The following is a 24194-nucleotide window of genomic DNA, read 5'->3' as shown; positions in this document are numbered from 1 at the left end:
AAGCAGCCATATGAGGTGGGTGTTATTCTTATCCTTGTTTTACAGATGAGGTGACTGAGGCATAGGGAGGCAAGTCATCACTCCAAAGAACTGGCAGAGTCATGATTGTATTCCAGCAATCTGCCTCTGGAGCAGGGCTATCCACTGGGACTTTCTATAATGGTGGAAATGTTCTAAATCTGGGCTTCCGGTCCAGTAATCACTGACATGTGGCTGGTGAGACTGTCCCACAGAAACCTGGTCACCTGCCCAAATATCTACCAAGGTGGGTGATGACATAATGTCTTAAGTGGCCTGGTGTAAGACAACAGGAGTTAAGCCTCATTTATTACAGCCAGTCTACTACCTGCCCAATCCACGGCTTTTGAAAATACTTTGTCAGCCAACAGTACTGCCCCATGCCCTTAGCCTTTGCTTGTCTTCAGGTGTGAGCATCCTGAGGGCCCTTGGAGCATGTAACTTAGGCTAAAAGAGAAGGGCACCAAGGCCCACCCTCTGGGGGACAAGGTTTAAGGGCCAGGATGAGGAACTAGTGAAAGAGGCAGAGGGAACATTGAAAAAAGGGAGGGAACAAGGGTAGAGCAGCATTCAGGAGGGCAAGAAAAGGCAGGAATTTAGCCAGGGGATTGTCAGCAAAGCCACATGCCATCACAAGCTCAAGCTGAAGCCTGGAGAGAGGTCCGGGGACAGACCTGACAAACTGGATGTGTTTGGTGCCTTTTGCCACCAGAAGAGTGATGGGGAATGAGAGCCGGGGGGCAGGGGGAGGGCGTGAATGAAATTAAGGAAGATCAGTTACTCTTCTTCAGAGGGAAAGGGGAGAGAGGCTGCTGGCGTGGGGGTGAGACATGGTTGTCAGAGGGTTGTTTGTAGGATGAGTAAGGCTTGATCACATTTGTAGGAAGAGGGGACCTGGAGAAGGATCTGAAGGTGGCAAAAAGAAGAGATTTTTTTTTCTACCAAAATGTCAGAAGAGAGAAGGGGAGATTGTATCTTAGAAAACATTGGGGTACTTATTTCGGGGGGGATAGGAGGAAAAGTAGAGAAGTGCTTAGAGGTGGGAGCAAGAATTCATAACTGGAATTCTTGGAAGTGTAACCTAGTTAGTTAAAAATGTGGGCATTGGTAAGGAAAAAGGATAAACATGGTAACGTCTTCAGCACTTTGAATGCCTCCTCCTCTGAGCTAGGTGTTGTCTAGTGTTCTTCAGGAATTCACTTTCTGAATCTAAGAGGAAAATGCAATTGGCCCACAGAGAGAAGTTAATTGACTGTGGTCACATAGCTAGTAAGTAGTGGACCTGGGATTTGACCCCAGGAAGTCTGAGTTCAGTGTGACCCCTTAACAGCAACACTGTGATAAAAAGGCAGTGATAATGATGACCTGCATTCATATAGTAATTTTAAAAAGCACCTTCTTACCCTTACTGGTGTGGCTCAGGTGGTTGGACCCTCATCCCGTACATCAAAAGGTTGTGGGTTTGATCCCTTATTGGGGTGCATTCAGGAGGAAACCAATCAGTGTTTCACTCTCACATCAATGTTTTTATCTCTCTCCCTCTCCCTCCCTTTCTCTCTAAAGCCTATAAAAACATATACTCAGGTGAGAATTTTAATAAAGACAACTTCTTCCCATGTTACAGGTGGGAAAAGCAAGGCAGAGTTTGCCCAATTTGTCACATACAGGGATAGGATCAGAGCTAGAATGGGAATCTCTTGATTTCAAGTTCTGTTCTCTTTCTCAGGAAGTCAATGCCCCTACACGGTTGGGTTGTGGAGTAAATTGTATTGCATTTCTGAGCCATCTCATTCCCTCTCTCCCTGCTTCCATTCCAACCCCTAATACCCCTACTCCCACCCTAACCCCAATCTTAAAATGCCAGCACCTGCTCCCTCCTTTCAGCTCCCTCCTGTCCTGGCCGGGTACCACTGCCCTGCTCAAGTAGGAGGGCCCATGCACACAGGCAGTGGATGGAAGGCCACATTTGTTTTGCTTTTATTGTTAAATAATATAAATCTCTTGGCTGCACCACCTGCCGGGATGTGAGTTGTGTGTCTTCCCGCACAGTTGCTAATGAGACAGTTAATCATTTGTTTATTCTGGATGAAGAGAGGTGGTGGCTGTATCTCTCCAAACAGACAGGGTTTCTGGGGACCCTCCTGCCAGCCAGGCTCATGAGTCACCCACAGTCTCAGCACAGCCCCACGCTGCAGCCCCTAGGCCTCCTTCCCCAAGGCCCTGGCCAGGCTGCTTTTGAGAATTATTATTACTGTTATTGCAGCTATTAGTTTTTTAAAAGAGTGTACACCCTTCCCTGAGAAGCATTTTAAAAAAAAGTAATTTGCAGAGATGCTTTGTTGGGAGATAAGTAGGTTTCCCCTTGGGCATAAGGTTTTATCTCACTGGTGCAGAGGTTCCTAGAGGTCGTGCAACTCAAGATAAAACTCTGGGATCCTCTCTGGGGAAGGCCGAAGTCTGCTTTCCTCATTCTGAGGTAAAGAGGTGAAATCATCTGTGTTCCTCCAGAAGGCTCCCTGGGGCTGTGGCTGCTTTTGTTAGAGCAAATCAGGACTGTCCTGGTGCCTTCGGAAGGAGGAGAGAGCCAGGAGGGGGTGAGGAAGGGGTTAGGGTAGGGGGTGTGCTAGGGTGAGTGCTGTCTGCACCTGGCCTGCCCAATTTGAGTGATTGTCTTCCAGAGCTCTTGTCTCCTCTATTTGCATGCTGTTAGCATCCTCTGGCTATTTTCTTGGTGTGTGGATAAATCCTTTTGCCTAAAGCTTCTATTTCAATTAACTGGATCCAACTGTCTGTGTCCCGAGGCACAGGGAACAGGCTGGGGTTGCTGCCTTTGCTGCTGTGGCATTGCATCCTTGACAGTCTGTCTGTCTGTCCTCAGTCAGCCAGCTCCCATTCTGGAGGTTGTGCTTCTTTCAGGAACTGTTTGAATCCAAGTCAGGCGCAGAATTGCCCAGGGCAGGGCTTCTGTTTTAGGAGTAGTTTGGACAGGCATAGTTATTCTTTCAGACCACGGGAGCAGGGAGCAGGGGTGTGCGGGCCCTACCTGGAAACAGCAGAGCACTTCAGAGGGGGCAGTGGAGTGGAATCGGCCCTTTACCACAGTCGATTTCTAGCTTTCTCTCTGCTTCAACTGGGACCCTAGGTGAGATTGCCCCTATCTTCAGCCTCCCTCTCCCTTCATCTCATCCTTCTTTCTCCTTCCTGTTTTCTTGCCCCAATCACCCCTTTTCAACCTCTGTAGCTTTGTTCTTGCTGTTTCCTCCACCAGAATTCCTTCCCTTCCTTTTCTTTTCTTATTAAAACCCATCCTTCAATGCTCAGTTCAAATGTCACCCCTTCTGGGGAGCCTTCCCATTGTCCTCCCCAGGCAGAATTAACCTCACTTCCTGATCTTCATATTATTCAGATCTCATGCTTTTCCCTCTTTGAGTCAGGGCTAGAATCTCATTCTGGGTGTCCCACAACACAGCATCACACAGCACACATGGTGTGCCTTTTAAGTTTATTCTGCCTTTGCTTTGTAGTGAGTTGAATGGGATCCCACCCGCTCACAATAAAGGATATGGCATATCCTAATTGTTTGAACCTATGAATGTTGTCTTATTGGGGAACAAGGTCATTGCAGATGTAATTAAGTTAAGGATCTAGAGATGAAGAGGTCATCTTGGACTCTTTAGGTGGATTCTACATCCAGTGACAAGGGTCCTTATAGAAACACCCAGGGGAGATTTGGCAGGCAGAAGAGAAGAAGGTGATATGTAGATAAAGGCAGAGATCACAGTGATGTGATCACAGGCCAAGGAATCAGAGTCCGACAGTCACAGGGAGATGCCAGAGGCAGGGAAGGATTCTCCCTGAGAGTGTGCAAAGGGGGCAGCCCTGCCAGCATTGTGTTTTCGGACTTCTGGCTCTGGAACTGTGAGGGAATACACTTCAGTTGTTTCAAGCCTCCAAGTTCAAGCCTCCTTGTCACAGCAGCCCTAGGAAATTCATAGGCTGGTGGGCCTCTTCTAAGATGGGAAGAAGCAGGAAGATCACAAAAATATCCATTGGGGGATCTGGACCTTCCCCTCCAGATGGTTGTTTATTGCCACCTTGGATCCCTCTGCTTCCATTGCACACACTCTGAGCTCTGCTCCTCCCGCACTGGGTCTTGTGTGATTCAGAACAGGGCCTTACCATAGATGGAGCCTCCATGCTGAGTAAATAATCACAATTACCATACCACTAAGGGCAGCTGGCATTTGTATAAGCTCTCCAGTTTGCAGAGGACTTTGCTTCACCTCATTTCATTCTGTCTTCACCTGCCCGGTGGGGGTTGGGATCCCCTTTACTTGTGAGGAAATGGATGTCAGAGGTGTATAAAAGGGACTTGGGCATACCATGTGCCTGGTGGGGTGGAGCTAAGACTTCAAAGAGCCTGTCACCTGGTTCCCAATCTGTTTTTTAAATGGTCCACACCATGGTTTTTTTTAATATAAGACCAGAGGATCCAGTCTGTTTTTTATTCTTTCCAAGGCAGGGGTATCCTTTGTCTGATGTAGGGAGGTCTGCTTTTCCTTCTCCCCTCAGGTGTGCTCAGACTCGGAGGCTCTGCTAGTGGTGAAGAGGCTGAGAGGAAGCCCTGTGACTTCAAGGGTCTTTGTTTACAAAGAGATCTCTGTGTGCGTGTTAATCCTCTGTTATTGTGTGGGTAGGCTGCTGGGGAAAGAGTGTGTGTGTGTGTGTGTGTGTGTGTGTGTGTGTGCATGCTAGCACAAGCATTCTGTATGCTGCCAGCTATTATCCCCCTCTGGTGGTTACTGGCATAAATCCATCACCTGATCATCTAAAAATCCCATTGAAGGAAAGAAAGATCAATCTCTGGGCCAGGAGGCCCAGGGAAGTTCCACATAACAGCATGGTTTATGTTTACACACTCTCTTCTTAAGAGTTTCAGGGGATGGTTTTTCTCCTTAAACAGGGCATAAATGGAAAAGAAAGTGGGCTTGGGAATCTGTCAGACATAGGTTCACATCTCAACTCTGCTACTTAATATTGACCTTGGTTTGAGTTATTTAACCTTGCATTCCACATCTGTAAAATGGCATAGTAACAAATGCCCTCCCTCCAGAGGTGTTATAAGGCTCATGTGAAATAATTTGCTTAAATTTCCTGGTACATAGTAGGTACTTAGTCCATCATTTATTGTCTCCCTCTTACCCATGCATAATTAATTCTACTGTTAGAATTCCATTGTAAACCATACTTTTATTCAGGAACAATGAGTAATTCTGTCATATTATGCTCTAGAAAATAACTTGTCCTTTTTGCAAAGGAGAAGCTAAGTACTTGAAGAGAGAAAATAAAATATTCAGATTCCAACCAAATCAGAGATAGAGCTTAAATAGAAAAAGCTATGCTCATTCCCTCTCCCCCCTTTAATGGAAGAGGAAGTAAACTAATATTTATTGGACCCCTAATATACACCAGGTTCTATACGCACATATTTTATTTAATCCTCACAATAGCTTGATGAGGTTGGGAATGACAGTATCCCCATTTTACAGAGAAGGAAGTGTGGAGTTAGAGAATTCTAGTTGCTGTAGGTTACATTACAAAGAATCCATGGTCTAGTCTCCTCAACAGCCCTAGGAAGAAAGTGTAATTCTCTAATTTTACATATGGATTGAGGCTCAGGGATGTTCAATAAATGTCCAAGATCACATACAGCGGGGGCCTTGACTTATGAGTGTCCCAACTAACGAGTTTTTCAAGATACAAGCCGTCTCTCGGCCGATTTTTTGCTTTGAGTTGCAAGCTAAAATTCGGGTTACGAGCCAGCTTCAGATACCCCACTGCTAGTTGGCTCAGCAAACGTCACAGTGAACGCCACAACATCAGTCCAGCATCACGTGTACCACTCGTTCACTTTAAGATTTGACATATGAATAATTTGAGTTATGAGCTCCGTCATGGAACGAATTAAACTCGTAAGTCAAGGCCCCACTGTAGTTGGTGAGAGGCAGATTTAGGGCTTAAAGAAGGATGTGTAACTACAGATTCAGTGTTCTTTTCAACATAGTATCATCATTTCCCCAAATACTTTTCTTACAGTATCCCTATCTTAGATATCCTATCTAATAAAAGACAAAGAGGGTAATTGACCATACCTTCACTACGCTTCCCATAGGCTAATCAGGGTGATATGCAAATTAACTGCCAACAAAGATGGCGGTTAATTTGCATACTAGGTTCCAAGTGGTGGAGCAAAGACAAATGTACCCGAAGCCTACTGAGCAGCGAGGCCTCATGGTCCCAGGATCAGTGGAGCCGAGAGGCCTCACGGCCCTGGGATCAGTGGAGCTGGGAGGCCTCACGGCCCTGGGATCAGCAGAGCCACGAGGCCTGATGGCTGGGGGGGGGGGGGGGGTTGGCCAGAGCCCAGCCAGAGCGAAGGCCTGGGTCCCGGGTGCCAGGGGAAAACTGGTGCCAGCAGCCAAGGGAAGGGAAGGCCTATTGCATGAATCTCTCGTGCAACAGGCCTCTAGTATTACATACTTGCCACTAAAAAGGTAAAATGATGACAGAGCATTTAGGTGCCTAGCCCAAGCCCCGAGAGAAAGGAAAAATGCAATAGACATTAGTTGATGTTGCTGCTATTTTCACAATTGATAGCTTGGTGTTTTGTTTTGTTTTGTTGTTGTTGTTTTCTTTTACAATATTTTGGGACATAAAAGGAGGAAACAAAGTTGGTTAATTGGAGAAAGTCCAGCACTTGGATGCCAGGATAAGTATTACTTATCATTAATTAATTCCAGGCTTTACCTGGTGAAGAATGAATAGATGTTCTGCCTAAAGGTTGCATTTACCTCAGCCCAGATCAGGCCAGTGAACATGCCTGTCCCAGTCTCTGACTTGTTTCTCAGTGATTATTATTGACATCAACTCTAGACACCCGTGCAGCCTTTCTGTGGTGCAGGACGTAGTTCAGTATTCCAGAATCCAGTTTGTGAGCTTGACTTTGGAAACTAATTGCATGCCATTATAGAGTGGCCTTGGGCCTGGATATCTCTGTCCATGGTGCTGAACTGAGAGCTCCTGGGAGGTGGAAGCAGATGGTACAACATGGTCCCTCTCATCTCCACAGTCTGCCTGAGCTGAGAGACTGGACTACTGTGAAAAGAAGGTTGGCTTGGGAGTTAAGAGACCTGGTTAAAGTTGTAATAACTTTCTGTGTGGCTCCAGGCAAATTGCCGAACCTCTCTGTTTCAATGTTCCCATCAGTAAAATTGGATTGCAACATTCTGTCATTCCTGTTTCAGGCTGCTGCTGATTTTGTGTGAGTAAATGAGATGACAGATGCTAAAGTGGGATATGAATGCACAATATGATCATACCGTTATTATTGCTGCTCAGTCTTTTAATCATACATTTTGACTGTATTGTTTTAATTCACCGAGGCACCCTAAGGCTTAATAACATATAATGCAACGAACAGAAAATCAAACAAACTGACAAAAATCAAACAAATTGGTGGTGGTGGTGGGGGGGGGGGGGGTAGGGAGGGGATAACTCTTCTATGTTACTTGTAAGCTCCTGTATGGTTGTAGAGCTCAGGGTGTGTCTTTAAGAATAAAGATAATGAATGACCAAGGAAGAGTCAGTGCCTGTGTAGAAGGAGAAAAGACAAAAAAGAAAGCATCTGCATACCTCCACAGGCCCCAAAGGGGAGCTCCATTTTACTGTCATGGGGCCTGAAATCTCACCATTACTCTGATATTTTAGCCCATTATTCCATATCCTTTACAGAATGGTTGCAAACTCCCTTTTTTAGTTAATCAGATTTGCTATGGCCTGGGATTTGGAGATAGAATCCTTGGGTCTAAGTTCTTTCTCTAGTACAGAATCTTCATAAAGCAAGTAATTTAACCTCTTCTAGACTTGATTTCTTCACCTGTAAAATGGGATAAATAGTAAAAGAGGCTTTATAAAATTACATAAATATTAGTTGCCATTATTCTCTGACATGCTCTGGTCAAAATATTTCATGAGCAGGAATAAAAAATGTCTTGCTTTTACCTGTGTTTTTATGCTGTTCTATGGCTTTCACAGATACATATCCCCCTCCACCTCCTCCTGTTAAAATCTTCGAATGTAAGGTAAAAACCACCTTCCTTTATCACCCCAGCCACAATTGAGTTTTTTCCTTTCCAGAGTTCTTAGAGAATCTATTATCATTAATATTCACCTGATTGTTTCCTTGCACTGTGTAGTTATTTTGGTACACTTTTACTTTCCTCAAAACGTATGAGATCCTAGACAATGGGATTATATCTTGTACATAGTAGATGTCTAATACCCATTTGAATGTGTAGGATGGATGTTATCAATTCCCATTTCATTAGAAATTTTTAAGAAAAAATATTGTTGGGGAAGGTGATCCCATAGGTTATGAGTACATATACCAGTATACAAATTAAGGGCATTGGGTTTGGGTGGCTAAATGGGGGTGGGAGGGAAAAGCTGGAGAGAACAACTTGAAGAAGAAAGTGAGAGCTGATTAAGACAAATTTAATAATTATAATAGTTTTTCCTGGCCTGATATTAGTCTTGGAAATGCTATGGAACCAGAATATTAAGTTGGAAAAAGATACCTTATAAACTCTAAACAGGGACAAGTGTTAGAATTCATGGACACAGGAAATTGTGCAATACATAGGTCCACCAGAAGGTGGCGGGCTGTGACTAAGTCCATGGTCTAGCAGCTTTGCTCTGGGGGATCCCCCACATTTCTGATGGGTAGCTCTCCTCTGCATGTAATGTGGTTCAATGCCTCCCCATTACCCGCTCCTCTATCTCTATCCACTCTGCTGGTTCACCATGTAAAAGGATGAAACTGACCCCAGTCTGTAGGGTGGTGAGTACTTCCCATTGAACTTCAACTTTGGAAAGGTTCCGACTGAGCTGGGATACAGGTGCCTCAGCTTCCTCTCAACTCCCGCTAAGGTACAAGCATTTGGGTCTCCCATATGAAGTTTTAGAGGGTGATCAGTCAGTGCTTTTTTGGACAAAGGGGATGAAGAGAGAAAAAAATAACTTTCTTTTTATTCCTTGCTCCTTCAGCACTCCCTCCATTATCCCAGATTTCTTGTCATAATTTCAGGAATAGCACTCCTTTTTCTTTTTCTTCCCTGGATCACCTCATCTCACTCTTATATGGTGTTTTATTTTTTTTATAGCACTATCACATTTATCGTCTCCTTGTATCTTCACAAGATATGTGGCACTGGTATTTTTCTCTATTTTTAAATATCATAATAATAGCTTTCATTTGTAAAAATCTTTAGAGTTATGAGTCATTTTGCAAGCCCCATTTAACTTGACCCTCCCAACAGCTATGAGACATGTTGGAGCACAGGTATTAATATCCCCATTGTACAGATGAAAATACACTTATACAGGGAGGGTAAGGGATTTTCTCAGGAAATGTAAGAAATACAAGAACTCATTCATCGGGCTTCTAATGCATTCTACCATTTTCTTTTTAACTACAGATTATGCAAGTAAGACCCCAAAATGGAAGAGTATATGATGTATCCAAGGTCCTATAGTCAATAATGTTAGAAATGGGGCTGAAATGAACATCTCTTGATTCTCAGATTAGTGCTCTTTTTTATTCCACTGAAGTGTCCTCTCCATAATCGAACAAACCATTGGTTATCTATCCAGCCCATCAGTTTTCCATCTAGCCTCTTAAAACTCTTTTTTAAAAAATATATTTTATTGAACTTTTACAGAGAGGAAGGGAGAGGGATAGAGAGTTGGAAACATCGATGAGAGAGAAACATCGATCAGCTGCCTCCTGCACACCTCCCACTGGGGATGTGCCAGCAACCAAGGTACATGCCCTTGACCGAAATCGAACCCGGGACCCTTCAGTCCGCAGGCCGATGCTCTATCCACTGAGCCAAACCGGTCACGGCCTCTTAAAACTCTTGAGTGTGCACCAGTCAACATCCTGATAGGAGGCCCCAATGCCTGAGGCATTCTGAGGAGCCCATCAGGAATCATTTGTTAAAGCTCAAAATGGATAAAAACAAAGGCTAAAACAGGGGTGGGCAAACTTTTTGACTCTAGGGCCACAATGGGTTCTTAAACTGGACCGGAGGGCCGGAACAAAAGCATGGATGGAGTGTTTGTGTGAACTAATATAAATTCAAAGTAAACATCATTACATAAAAGGGTACGGTCTTTTTTTTTTTTAGCTTTATTCATTTCAAACGGGATGGATCCAGCCCGCGGACCGTAGTTTGCCCACGGCTGGGCTAAAAGGACACCCATCAAAATGTTAACAATGATTGTGTTTGGGTGATGGGGTTGTGGGCCATCTATTTTTATCTTTCTATGTTTCTATAGTTTCAAAATTTTCTTCATGTGATTTTTTTTACTTTATAATGAAAAATAAACATTAAAGAATAGAAAAAAAGGAAAAGATTTTGGCATAGGTATTGTGTGTTTTTGTGGTTGTGTGTGTGTGGTGGCTATTACCATATTGTATTAGATTAGACTGAGGTTGGGTAGGGCAGGGACTATTCTCTGATCCTCTCCTCTCTGGTTCTATTTCTCCCCTGAAACCTCAGCTGATGGTTTTGGCGAGCTTTACTCCCACCTTGCTCTCTCCCTGGAGCCCTGGTTGAATTCACAAAGCCATAGCTTAGGGCAGAGTAAGCTGGGGCAGGTGGGCAGGGGCCCCTGGAGGCTTGGAGGACCAGGGCCTCACCCTCTTGGCAGAGCTGTGGGCTCCTGCACTCCTCACTCCACCTGCTGTGGACTTATGTAATACATTCACAGGACTTCATTTTCCAGTAGATTGAAAGCAAAGCCACTGTTGATTTTCTCCAAAAAGATCTATTTGGAAGTGCAATTGCCTTGAATTACACAGTGGCGCAAGAGGCCAGACCTTGCTGTAAATAATTTTCCTCTCAGCCGCACAGGAACCAGGCTGGCAGCGGAGTCATGCTTCCAATGATGGTGTTTAATGTGGAGTGTGTGTGTGTGTGTGTGTGTGCGTGTGTGTGTATGCAGGTGTGCATCTTTTCCGGGCCTTTGCTCACCTACTGCTGCTTCTTTCAAGTCCAGAGCTTTGCATCTCAATGAGCAGTGAGGGCAGAGGGGAAGGATGGGGCTGGGCTTGTGGACTCTTTCATCAGCTGCTCTGTATGACCTCTCTCTGGTTATGTCTCCCCCCTGGCCACCAAGGGGACCTGAGGCCGTGTGAGGTCAAGTGGCTTGTGCATGCAGTATGGGTGGCACAAAGAACATGCTTTAGAAATGGTCATGTCTGAGTTCTAGTCCCGGATGTATTGATTACAGCTTATGGGACTCTAGCAAACTACTGATATCTCTGACCTTTTCTTTTATCCATTAAAAAAAGGAAAAGAAAGGAAAAACTGGCAGTGGGTATGGGAGTTGAGAGTATCTACATTTCAGTATTATTGTGAGAATAAAAGGGAGCAATACTGGAGAAGTCACACTCCACCCACCTGATGTTTGGCCTGTGTTCTGTAAACTTAGTTCCGTCTGTGTCCCATGCTGACTTCCAGCATGAAATAAGAAACAAAATCAATTCCCTTCAAACCCAAATGGCCCATAGCCAAGTTGTGACACATAGAACATTTAGGATGTTTTGCCCCTTCTTTCCGTATTCTCTCCCCATGTAGATATCCACAGCTCACATACATAGTTATCCCACAAAAGATCATGATGAATGAACTTACACTCAGCAGATGGGATTCAATGCACATCTTCTCCTGGTGGGCATTTGCATTTTAAAAATGCCACCTAGGCAAGTAGAGGGCAATCTTTAAACCAAGATGGCAGCATGTTATGCAGGGTCGCGTCTAGATAGGGGAGCTGTTTTTCAATTAGAAAGTCTTACCACTCTCTCCAGCTGTTCTTAAGACCACCTTTATCTTGCAGGCATCAGAATGGGATTGTGCATTAGCTCAACTGGACGTTTTTCTCTAAACTCAGGTGGTATTGTTCTTTTCACATTTCTCTGTCAAGTTGGGGAAACAGTGGCGTCTAGTAAACCGTGGGCCGCATCCTCAGGAAGAGATTTCCAGACAGCTCCAGCCACCTACCTGCCCAACAATGATTGCAATCCTACTCCATGATATAATTTTAAAAAAATCAACGTTTATTTAATACTTTGCTAAGGTCACAGGAGCATTATCTCATTTAATCTTTACTACTTCTGGTGATCTGGTACTGTTATTATGATGCCATTATTATAGCATAGTGTTCAAGAAAAAAGAAGGTGAAGCCAGATTACCTGGTTCAAATTTCAGCTCACTTGTCACTAGTGGTGTGAACTTAGGCAAACTAATGCTCTGTGCATCAATCTTTTTTTTTTTTTTTAAAAATAGGAATATTTAATGGATGTTTATTTTGATGTGTAAACCTGAGTATTACATACCAATACAAGAGAGTAGCACTAGTTTTTCCTTTATTTACATTTTATTAGCATGTTATGCATTCCATGTTAAAATAATTTATGATGGGGAATTGTTACATTAGAAAAATAATATTCTTGATAAAGCATTCCCAAGGAATTTAATCACATTTTCTGCCTTATTTAAAGTAGAATATAATAGTATTACTTCATAGGGCCCTTTGGAGCATTAAGCAGTTTAATGCATGTAAAATACTTAGAAGAGTGCCTGGCTATTAATATCCCCATTTAACATCTGATAACACTGAGGATGAGAGGAGGGAAGTAATTTTCCCGATGACACCCCGCTGGTGACCAATCCATGCTGAGAATCCATGTCTTATGGCTCCTGGTCTAGTACTTTTTCCTTGCTATGAGGAAAATGTGCAGAACCTTCTAGATCCCCCGCATTATCATCTCCCATGACAACTGTCAGTCATAAGTCACAGAGTTTCAGAATGGCTGAAAACTTTGGTGAGAATAACTGAAGAGTTGAGAGCTGGTTTAATGAAACTCAAATCCCCAGAAACATATTGGAAAAAAGTTTCCTCACAAATTGGGGTCCATTAATATGCCCACCCCAGCTTGGAAGCTGTGGCTTAAGCAACTGGTAATGAATTTACTAAAGAGTGGCACTGGGGCAGTGCCCAGGGCAGGGCCACAGCCAGCACTGGCTGCCACTGGGCCAGGTTGAGAGAGTTCTGGCTGCTAGGAGCACCCCTAGGAAAGAGTCAACTTGTGCGGTTGAGTGTAGTCAAGTTCTGAGTTCCCATTAGGGGAAAAAAATAAAGGGCTCTTTCATAGAATATGGTCACTAAGCATTGATGGTGTCTGGATACAATGTGGAATAGAAGTTATATTTTCTAGAGCTTTCTCTTTCCTTGAGTGACCTAGAACAACTTACAGGAGGCCAGTCCAATGAGTCCTATGTGTTTCAGATGAAGAGGGTGAGTCAGATGGGGAGAGTGTCACCAAGAAATTCTCTTTTGCCCTTCCCCATTTCTCTAGACCTCTCCTGATGAAAAGCCTCCATTTCTTCTCTTGGGGATTTATTCTTTTTTAGTGTTGCTAGTGTTTTATTTTTTTTACCCATGAATATTTAATTAAATTCCCAATATTCCCAGGAGGGCAATGTATTACACTAAATCACATGCTATCTTACACGGAAGTGTGTACCTCCTTGTTTGGATGCAGCAGACAGCTCCATACCTTAAACTGATCCAGAACTGGAATGTAGGCAAGGTGCCTTGGGAGGAGAGAGGGCAGACAATTTTTGCTAGTTCACCATTTTTCCAACAGTCACCTTACTTTGTGCCTTTTTGCTGAGCAAAGAGTTGCTGGAAGTTCTGGTTGAAGTCAAGTTAGAACGGGGAGCTGTGATTCAGCATAAGGAAGCATCTCACTCAACCAAGATAACTGAGTTTTTCCACCTTTACCTCCTTCTTCCAGCACAAGAAAGCATTCCCACTTGTTATGGATTGAATTGTGACCTCCCGAAAGATATTGAAGTGCTAACCCAAAATATCTGTGAATGTGACCTCGTTTGGAAATAGGGTCTTTACAGATGATCGAGATAAGATGAGGTCAGAAGGGTGGGTCCTAATCTGATATGTCTGGTTTCCTTATGAAAGGGAATATTTGGAAACAGGGCCAGACATGCACACAAGGAGAGTGCCAGCTGAGCATGAAGCCAGAAATTGCAGTCATGCATCTACAAGCCAAGCAGTACCAATAATTGCCAGCAACTACCAGACATTAGAAGAGAGACATAGAACAGACTCTCCCTCATAACCCTCAGAAAGCACCAACCCTGGAACACCTTGATCTTGGACTTCTAGCTTCCAGAATCATGATAACAAATTTCTGGTTTTTAAGCCACCCAGTTTGTGGTACTTTGATATGACAGCCTTAGAATACTAATACACTGCTGAACCAAGAACATTGGGTTTGCCCTTTCTTTTTTCAGTAAATATGTAATGATTATCTACTGTATGCCAGGTACAATGTCAAGTACTGAAAACAATATCTTAGATAAGATCTTAGCTTTCAAGAAATTCATAGATAAGCATGGATGTAGGTAAGTAAACAGGCCCTTCTTAGCAATAGGATAAGTATTTATGTCTATTCTTCCATGACTCTCAACCATGGCCATAGACTATAATCTCCTGGAGACTTAAAAAAATGCCTATATATCTATGTCCAGGCCCTACTCCCAGACATTTTGATCTAATAGGCCTGGGGTAGGAACACAAGGCATCAGTATTTTATTTTATTTTTTATTTATTTTATATATTTTATTGATTTTTTACAGAGAAGAAGGGAGAGGGATAGAGAGTTAGAAACATCAATGAGAGAGAAACATCTATCAGCTGCCTCCTGCACACCCCCTACTGGGGATGTGCCCGCAACCAAGGTACATGCCCTTGACTGGAATCGAACCTGGGACCCTTCAGTCCGTAGGCCGACGCTCTATCCACTGAGCCAAACCAGTCAGGGCGAGGCATCAGTATTTCATACATCTTCCAAACACTGCCATTGCTGAGCATTATCAGGGCTCCACTCCAGACCAATTAAATTGAAATGCCATTGATATTGTTAAAATGCTTTCTGGGTGATTCTAACGTATAGCCAGGTTTGAGAACCGCTCTCTCTTGTGAGATAGGAATTGTGTGTCTTGTTTAATGCCATATTCTTTCCACAGTGCCTCGCTTGGAGAAGGTAATCAATAAATAATTGTTGAGTCAGGATTTATGATGAGAAAAGTGTAAGGTGCCATGGGTGCATAGAAGATGAGTACTCGGTGCAGTTGTGGGAGAGCTGAGAGCTGATCTAGTCACCAAGGAGGGAAAAGAAGACTAAGCAGAGGGAACAGTGTGTACATATCATTAAGGAGCTAGACCTGGCTTAGCATGACTGGAGTGTTATTTGTGGGTGGTGAGAGGGAAGGCTAGAAAGGTAAGCAAGGATTGGGTCATGAAGAGCCGTGTAAGACATGGTAAGGAGTTTGGGTCCTGCCACAAGCTTATTTGGGTTGCCCTTGTGGCATAGCCATGGGCCTGCAAAACTGATTTTTACTATCTTGGCCTTCCTGCTCACATGGTGCCAGGTATGGGCTTCAAATTCTGCCCTTTTTTTTTTTTAAGACAGAAGCCCAGAGAGGGTGTGATGTGTTGGAACCCAAGCCTGTAGCCCCAACTCATGAGAGGAGCAGCATCAGCTTCCCAGAGAGGCCACCAAGTGATGTAACTGCATCATCATATGGCCTACCTGTGAGCAGCCATCACCACCACTTAGGAATGAGACAGGCTCAACATGCTACACTGGCACCTCTTGGGTGGACACTAGGACAGCTCTCATGTCCCTCTTTTCACATCCTCTCCAATGTTCATTTTAATCCCATTTCACCTGGGTAAGCACAGGGTGGTGAGGAGAAGGCTCAGTGTATTTTTCCCAGGCTACCCCCACCGGAGGTCCCTGCAGCAAGTGGTTGATAGCTGAGGGAGGGACCAGACCTGCCATCCTGGAGGTTTGTTGACAGTGCGTGGTATCCCTTGGGTGTTTGCCTGTCCAACCACACTGTTGCCAGCAGTGCCCAATTTAGTACTCTCTGCAGATTTCATTAACAGCCTGCCTGCTCTACTCTGAGTACTTAATGAAGATGTTAAATAAAATTTGACGTTATTATTGCCACTTGTACAGCACTTTGTATTTACCAAGTACCTTCAGAACATTTTTATTCTTTTCCAAGCAATAGCTCCACGAGGTCCATTAGTACCACTGTCCCCATTCCATAGAGAAGGCCCTTGGGAGTTGATTGATTTGTGGAGAGCTCTGCAGCCAGCCACCCCCTGTCCGCAGAGGGCAGTTATTCTCCCTCCTTCGGCCTGAAACCCAACTCATGAAGCTGCACTGGCTCCTCAGGGACCTGGCTGACCCTCTGAACCTCCTCCAAGTTCCAGGCTTTGCTCTCTGAATATTCTTCTGCTTCTCCTGTTTTACAGTTTTGTGGTTTTAGCTAAGGAAAGCTGTGGTCTTCTCTTAGCCAATTTTAATGAATTTGCAAGTATAATTTCCTGATGCGCATCAAATGTCTTGCTGACCATCTAAACACACAATGTTCAGCAGGCCGCTGCTGTCCATCCTGCCTCTTCTCGGGCCTGTCAGTGGCGTCGGGTGTGTCTGGCATGGTCTGTCCTTTGTAAACATCTTAGGGCAAATGGCACTGTTGTTTTTCTGCATGTGACAACCTCCCCCTCTTACTGTAGGAGACCTCAAATCAGAGGCTCCCAGTGACAGCATCTCCGAAAGAACTGGGGGAGGAAATAAATTCCCCAAGGCTTGTCTGAGCAATTGACTAAGGCAGACTAATAGGCCTGCTTAGCTCTCTATGCCTTGATTTTCTCATATGTTCAATGGGGACCCTAAGGAAAATGTGAGTGTGTGAGGGCTTTTCTGATTTCCTGGCTCAAGTATTTGGGGAGGGATTTTTTTTAATAACACTGTGTTTGACTTCACACTTTAAAATCTATCTTACTAATTTTCTATCTCTACCACACTATTCTATCTTCATAGCTTCTCTGTGCATATGCCATTTCTCATGCTTTCTCAAAGTGACTTTCTCTTCCTTTCTTACAATCTCTCATTTCTATTAATTTTTTTCCTCCTCTGTTGCACTAAATGTCATCATCTTCTTGTTCTCCTCATCTCAGTCCATGGAAGGGTTGGGTCACCCCAGCATTCTGCCTCTCCTCCCTGACCCTGCAGATTACTTACTGAAAGTGCCTGATGGAGGATTTGTGATGCACTGTGGGATATGTAGAGAGTGGTGTGATGGTGAAAAGACCCAAAGGTCCCTCACACTGTAGTTGGGTAATAGGGGGTACCAGTGCGGGGTGTGATGAGGTTATGAATAACAAAGGAGGAGATTGTGGATCCTTTAACTTATGGATCTAGTTTCTGGGCAGGAGCAGGTGGAACTTTAGGGTACAGAAAGGGTTGAAAGAGGATTTGATAACACATTTCAGTGAGTGGAAATAACACTGATCTGAGATTTAGGATTGTTCAAGTCAGAAACTGTGATGGATGGGGCTGTAGACTACTTGCAAGCTAACAAGTTAGTCTGACACAGTTATATACTATATACATATGTGTGTGTGATTATACACATGTGAGGTTAATGTATGTGTGTGTGTATCTATCCATAGGTATGGTATACATATACACATGTGATAAATATATGTATGTGTACATATCCACATATATTAGGTATATACATGTGTATATATCCATGTGTATATGCAAATACATATGGATATAGTATATACACACACACTACTGTTAGTATATATACTGACCTGAATTGGAAGATAAAAACACATTGATTACTTATGGAAAAAGCAGTCACCAGAGCAACCTCTTACATGAGTGCTCTGAGCCCCAGTCCCCACAGGTGGTGGTAAGGGACAGATGGCACCTGCACATGCAGTGGGGTGTGTCAAGGAGAGGACCCCTCAGGTTAGAAAACTCTGATTTCAGGGCTGCTGGGGACCTGCTCCTCCTCCTCCTTGTAAAGAGAGTGAGAACCTTCTCTTTACTCTGGAATGGAAGCCAGTCTTAATGGAGAGAGGAAGGAGGCCAGAACTTAGCTATTAATCTAGAGTTGCTTCTCTTCCAAACAGGGATTTTGAGAAGAATATCCACTGTAACATCTTCTCACCATTGGCTATAAAGGAGTGTCCCAAATTCCACTGGAGTGTTTTCTTGGAACCCTCTGACTAATCAGAAGAGTCTCACAGAAATATGTATGGCACAGGGCAATGTGTGATTGGAGAAGGGAATCCTGCCTCAGGATAGGTAGAGTCAGAGGTGACTTTCAGCTCTGAAAATGGGCCACTGGTGCTCTCTGGGCATTTGGAAGATGCTCCATTTCCCTTTGAGTCATACTCAGGGGGTAGATGCAGGGGTGGGCAAACTTTTTGACTCAAGGGCCACAATGGGTTCTTAAACTGGACCGGAGGGCCGGAACAAAAGCATGGATGGAGTGTCTGTGTGAACTAATATAAATTCAAAGTAAACATCATTACATAAAAGGGTACGGTCTTTTTTTTTTTTTTTTTTTTTTTTTTTTTAGTTTTATTCATTTCAAATGGGCCGGATCCGGCCCGTGGGCCATAGTTTGCCCACGGCTGATATAGAGGCATGTGGTTAATGTACTGGAGTTTCTGCTGGACACTTGGTTACATCTTATTGTTGCTGAAATGAAAGGAATCAAGAGAATAATGGAAAAAGTGTATGAACTTTGATCAGGTCATCAAAAGATAGCGAATGTTGATTAGCTATGTGACCTTGGACACATTATCTCACCTCCATGTGCCTTGGTATCCTTTTTTGAAAATGAAAAAGATGATGCCTGCTTGTCTGTCTATCTCATGAGGATATTGGCAGTGCAAATGAGTTTATGTTTAGTGTATGAGGTACTCAAGGGAAAGATGCTGGTTGAATGTGAAGTTTGCTTTTGCTGCACTAAATATCATCACCCTCTTGTTCTGCACCTCATCGCAGCCCATGGAAGGATTTCTGTTGTGCCTGACAGGCGATCCCAGGATTCTGCCTTTCCTCCCTGGCCCTGCAAGATTACTTCCTGGAAGTGCCTGATGGAGGATTTGTGGTGCCAGGGGGGCACGTAGAGAATGGGGTGATGGTGAAAAGACCCAAAGTTCCCTCACATTGTTATTAAGTGATAGAGTGTGTGGATGCACGGTGAGGTTGTGGATAACAAAGGGGATTGTGGATTCTTTTACTCAGGGAACTACTTTCTGGGCAGGAGCAGGTGGCACTGATGGGTACAAAAAGGGTCCAAATAGGGCTGCTATGCACACAAATGAGTGTAATGAAAGCATGATGGGCTGCCTCTGAGATTCTGTCCCTCCTAGGTCACTAATTAGTTGGTATGTGGTTAATGTATTGGAAAGATGCCTCGTGATCTGTGATGCTGGGGTTTTTCTTTTCTTTTTGCTTCCTATGGACATCTGAAGAAAATTCAGAAGTTTTCCCGTGGACTAATAAGCCAGTGTACCTGTGCATTTTCTTCCTAACTCCCTCCACAAATATTTATTTATACTCCATGTGTAACTGAAGATAAGCATGTCTGAATGCAGGCCAGTAGGCACATATCTAAATACTCTTTAACTGAGAGACAGATAGCCACAGAAACGATTTTAAATGTCCAGACACTAACACGTGGATTGTCAAATTCTAATCACAAGGTTCAAGTCTAATCACAAGGGATTCTGACACTAATGTGTTAGAATGTTCTAATGTCAATGAGCATTTTCCCAGGACAGCCCTCATGAATCTCGCATGTGTGCGTGCGTGTTGAACTGTGTGAGATGCTCTGTTAATTAACATTGCAAAGCTAACTGCTCAGTGAAAAGATATGCTGGGGAATCATGTATCATTCATTACAAAATTGTTTAGAAACACAGTCATGTCCAACCTGTATTGAAAGAGGTAGACCTTTTTGTAGAGCCATATTGCCAACCTCAGTCCACTCCAGACATAGGGGTTTTGCTCTGCGTGCCCAGTGGCCACTTGGATGTTCCTTTATTCCCTTCTTTGTGCATGGAAATGTCCTTGCAGAGATGCTTGGGATGGATAGTCCTGCGGTCGTGGCCAATATGCAACTCCTTTTGCATGGTGTCCTATCACACTCCAGCCTAGTTTGCATTCAAGTAATTTCGGTAATGGGACATTGTCCCTTCCCCAGGGGACCATTTCCAGCACCTAGCAATCCAACCATTTAGTCGGAGAACTGAGCCCTGATTTAAAGAGGGAAAGAGGCATTTGTAGAACTGTTGGGGAAAGAGAACTATGGATATGACAGATTGACCTGTTTTGGGCACGCAGGGTAGCTTCCAGGCTTTTGAATTTGTTTCCCCAGCTGTCAGGGAAAACTGTGAGCTGTGAGAACTGCTGAGGCCAAAATCTTAAGATTTTTTCTCACCTCAGAAAATTCAATTAGCAAATCAGAATCACTCAAGTGTGTATTTCCAGACCACTTCCCAAATAAAATATGTCCGAGTCTGAAGTTGAACCTGATCGGAGATCAGCTTTCTTTCATTGAGCATGCAGTGCTGTGGGGCTGGAGAGAACTGGTTCCAAGTTCCAGCTTTGCATTTAACAGTTGTGTGATCTTTAAATTTCCTTCTAATAAAATGAGGAAAGTGATCCTTTCCCCATGGGCGTGCATGAGAGATAAACCAGATAAGGCCATAAGCACAACTCCTGTTGCATGGCCCTCAGCATATGGGCACTTCCTCTTTCTAGGAAGGAGGCTTAGCATCCTGGTCCTCTTAAGGCTCCCCTGAATTTTCACTGGTCCCTTTGGATGCACAGGTGATCCATGGATATCCTCTGGGATGGGTATGATGCTATCTGTCTCCACAGTAGCCACTTCCCCTTCTTTCTCTTGCAGAGAGCAGATAACTACAGGAGGTAGAAGTACAGGTCTTTGGGGGAGACTGTCGCTAGGTGTGTTTATGGTTTTTCTCTGAAAGGTAGATGGGGGTTTGTCCACTTTGTACAATTTAGAAAGTTAGAATTTAACATATGAGACAACAGTAGTAATTGTATTCTAAATAGACACCAACTGCAATGAGAAAAGACCTCCCCTGCCTCAGCGTGCACCTCAGGATGTGCTAATTAAAGCAGCTGTCTCTCCAGCTCCCATGATCAGATGTCTTCATTTATTTACTTATTAAAAATAAGAGGAGAATTTGCGTTTTGTTGTCCCTCCTCCTTTATTTTCCTTCATCATTACACAGTAAGTGGTCTTGGCAAAATGAATAAATAAAATGACTATAATTAATTGTAGTTCTTATTTAGTATAGTCCTTTGCTCCCCTACTATTGTCAGTTCTTCTAATGAGAGTGACCTTGTAATTTAAAACATATCCTAGGGATGTCTGCTCTTCATCTTGAATGGCTTCGAACACACACTGGTTGAGCAATGGCAGTAATGAGGTGAGATTTCGTGGCAGCTGATCCAGGCTTTTCCACAGGTTGAAGAGCAAGATGCTTTTCCCAGGGTAAGGCCTCAGGGCCTCAGAATGTGTCATTAATCATGAACCTCCCTTTTTAGTAATAATTTGGAGTCAACATATTGCTTCTATTCCAAATGGCATTGGGAGTCCCAGCCGTATTCATCTAGAATTGGGCACTAATTTGAATTCTTATGTGTTCAACTTGGTGACAGTTATTCACTTATTAACTCATCCAACAAATGAGTAGGATGAATGAATGAAGGCTCTGAGTGATTCAACAATGAATTAGAAAGGGGATCAGTAAATTCCCCAAACTGCAGGCCTACAGACATAGGTTACCATCTATATTTCTATCCATCTATCATGTATGTATGTATGTATGCATGTATGCATCTATATCTATCTATCTATCTATCTTTCTATCTATCTATCTATCTATCTATCTATCATCTATCTATCTATCATCTATCATTCCTTCCCTTTTCTGTTTCAGAATAATCAAAGGCTGACTTTTATTCCACTCTTGGGACAAGGCCATCTTACTGAATAAAGTGTTGGGGAGTAAAAAGGCTTTGGCTTTGATTACATTTGACTTCAGTGCCCCATATGACTAGGAACCAAATATCTTACTTTTCTTCTATCCTTTGAATGACACCTACTTATCCCTACAACTCTATCTCTAAGCTGGATTTGTACTGTTCACCCTGTCTACCTACTCTCCCCACTTCTGACAGTTGGTTTAGAACCTAGTTTTAAAAACCTTACTTTCTTAGCCTGTCCCACTGAAGGGTAAATCTATACCACTTCCAAACCATGTCCCAGGGACCCTTTACCATCCTTGGTGTAAGTCTGTGGAAATAGTTTTGTAGTAATTTAAGAAAAACAAAATGATGTTCTCCACCTCAGTGACTGAAATGGAGTTTCTCTAGTGCCTCAGACATAAAAGCCATTTTCCTAGGTCTACTTGTATGATTGATGGTCTAAAAATGGAACAATTAGAGACTTCTGCTGGAATTCTCTGTCCTGCTCTTTTCTTTAAGGAATAACAAACACATATTCACACACGTATAATGATTATTCTCACTTATTCTGTCACACAGTAGGTGCTCACTAAATTAATTTTTTCTCTCCTTGCTTTTTTTCCATGATTATGGACACATAGTAGGTACTCAACATACTCTTACATATTAATTATATTAAGGGCATAGACGCACACCAGGTGCAACACAGGAGAATGGTACCTCATTTCTGTCCCATGAGTATGGGAGATAGACCAACGGAAACCACAGGATTCTCTTCCTTCCTGAAAATCATTGTGGCCACTGCCAGGCTTCTAGATGCAGCAGGTATCAGTAAATTTGTTCTGAATACATTTGCTTAGAACCAAGAGGCATTTGCCTCCTCCAGCCAGCCTTTGCACATTATTTTAGCATAGATCATTATGCAAAGCAGAGATGTTCAGTATTGCCCCTTTACAAAATATTCATTGACCTTTATTTATAGAGAATGAGTGTCAGTTGTTATTTCCTGTTCTTTTTATAATGCTTATTTATTTATACATTTTAATTTTAATCTAGTATTATTTTATTTGAAAAGAGGACTTTTTGATGAAATACACTTGGGAGTTGCGGGGAGACGATGGGACAATGGGAAGGGAAGACGTTAAGAGGTGTCTTGTAATTGGGACTTGTGTAGGAAAGAGAATTTAGAGCCCAATTGATCTATACCCATGCAAGGGACTCTCTGAGGACTTAGACTAGACAGCCTGACTTAACCCCCCTCTCTCTCTCAGTGGCAAAAGGTTAATTATGATCTTCTACTTTTCAGATTAAAATGACAGCCCTAGCTGGTATGGCTCAGTGGATAGAGTGTTCGCCTGTGGACTGAAGGGTCCTGAGTTAGATTCCAGTCAAGGGCAAATGCCCAGGTTGCTGGCTTGGTCCCCCATGGGGGGTATGCTGATCAATGATTCTCTCTTATCATTGATGTTTCTATCTCTCTCCCTCTCCCTTCCTCTCTAAGATCAATGACAATATCTAAAAAACAACAACACTAAAAAACTGTGAGTGTATAAAGGCCAGCATTATGCCTAAAAAAGTTAAAATGACATAAGCAATAATAAAAAAGGAAAGCAAAATCTATAAAAGCAATTGGTATACATTGCAAAAATATTAAAATGTTTATGGAAGCAACACAAAAGTAAAATAATCTCCCCCACAGCTCCTTCTCTCGGGCTAAAACTTTAAAATGTTTCTGGTCCTACTTCTGTTCTACCACCAGGATGTCAGTATACTTATTGATTTGTGAAATTAAGACAGCAGCTTTTGGTTCCTTGCTGGGAGGAATTTAGAGTCACGTGCCTTCCTACTGCCTGCCATTCATCACTCCTTTCCAGAATTCTATCAGTTATACTCTTTTTTAAAAAAATATATTTTATTGATTTTTTACAGAGAGGAAGGGAGAGAGATAGAGAGCCAGAAACATCGATGAGAGAGAAACATCGATCAGCTGCCTCCTGCACATCTCCCACTGGGGATGTGCCCGCAACCCAGGTACATGCCCTTGACCGGAATCGAACATGGGACCTTTCAGTCCACAGGCCGACGCTCTATCCACTGAGCCAAACCGGTTTTGGCTATCAGTTATACTCTTACTTATCCA

General features: G+C 43.2%; 1 protein-coding gene across 17 annotated transcripts in view; it reads left to right on the top strand.

Moving 5' to 3' along the window:
- The window catches only part of NRXN3 (neurexin 3), a 1545560-nt gene that overhangs the window by 242048 nt on the left and 1279318 nt on the right, over positions 1 to 24194 (top strand). The gene's annotated exons all lie outside the window — the stretch shown is intronic.

The sequence above is a fragment of the Myotis yumanensis genome, unplaced genomic scaffold, assembly GCF_028538775.1.
Source record: "Myotis yumanensis isolate MYYU_CA2020_CCGP unplaced genomic scaffold, mMyoYum1.0.hap1 SCAF_1, whole genome shotgun sequence".
Lineage (NCBI taxonomy): Eukaryota > Metazoa > Chordata > Mammalia > Chiroptera > Vespertilionidae > Myotis > Myotis yumanensis.
This window is presented reverse-complemented; position numbering and strand designations above follow the sequence as displayed.